Source organism: Cyprinodon variegatus, unplaced genomic scaffold (assembly GCF_000732505.1).
Source record: "Cyprinodon variegatus isolate N-32 unplaced genomic scaffold, C_variegatus-1.0 Scaffold129, whole genome shotgun sequence".
Classification (NCBI taxonomy): domain Eukaryota; kingdom Metazoa; phylum Chordata; class Actinopteri; order Cyprinodontiformes; family Cyprinodontidae; genus Cyprinodon; species Cyprinodon variegatus.
Window position 1 is genome coordinate 85,814 of NW_015150582.1, and position 1,173 is coordinate 86,986.

The following is a 1,173-nucleotide window of genomic DNA, read 5'->3' on the forward strand; positions in this document are numbered from 1 at the left end:
TTTTACAGTTAAGCTGTTAGATGGACCAGATTTTTTTGGCTACAGAGAAAAGGAAATCATACACTGGTTAAATGCTGGTTTTGAAAGACGTGTCCTGTTAGAGTAAAACTTTTTAACCTGCTAGATGGAGTCTGTATTTTGTATTAAACTACAGCAGAGAATTTACATGATTATTCAGATTGACCAAAGTCTTGTTTTTTGTTTTTGTTAATCAGCATTGATTTACCACCTCTCTGTGTGTTATAAACTTTTTACACGGTTTCTGCTATTTTGAAGGAGTATACTTACATTTGTTTCAAATATTAGATTTGGTTGGAAAACAAATGTTGAACAATGTTTCTACCTAAATATCTTAGTTAAATTTTACATGATTATAATATAAATTACTTTTTTAGAATTGAAGCTTAAAATATAATTTTCATTTCTTTTTCTCGTGATCTTTGGTGCTTTTTAAAGTTTGGCTTTTCTGTTCAATCACAAGTTAAGATTATTTTATGTGTATTTATTTAGCTATAACTGTACATAATGTATAACTTCAAAAATGGGAATATCTATAGGAATTATTATTATTCGAGGTGTAAAAAATACCAGATATCCAGTTTATAGCAGATAAGTTAAAGCCTGAACTTTAAAAAGCTTTTTTTTCCTGTGTCATTGGTGCAAAAGTCTTCACACCCCTTGAGCATTAAACACATATTTCATTATAGTTCGTTTTGAACTTCAAACTTCAGCTGTTTGTAATTGAATCTCTCTCTAACTCCAGCTGTTTTAGAAATGCATTAGAGGGAAGTTTTTAGTATGAATGAGATGTATAGATTTTATTATTCAAAGATGTAGTTGTCCACCTAAGCTCTGCCGGGTGAGGTAAGGAGACAATGGTGAGGGAAGCGGCAAGGATGCCCAGAGGAGCTCTGGGAGAGCTGCAGAGATCCACAGCTTGGATGGAGTAATGTGACTCATTTATGTCCTTCCAAATTATGAAGTCAGCCATTCAATGGCTGCTTCTTTGTGTCCTGCAACTAGGACTGCTTGTGCCTTTCCTATTACAATTGCTGCCCTTGTTGAACAAGTAGTCCTGGTTGTAATTTTCCAGAGGCATTTTGGCTGAATAAGATTCATGCCAACATGCTGCTAAATTAAATTGTAATTTTAGAATTAGTTTGATGATCTAAA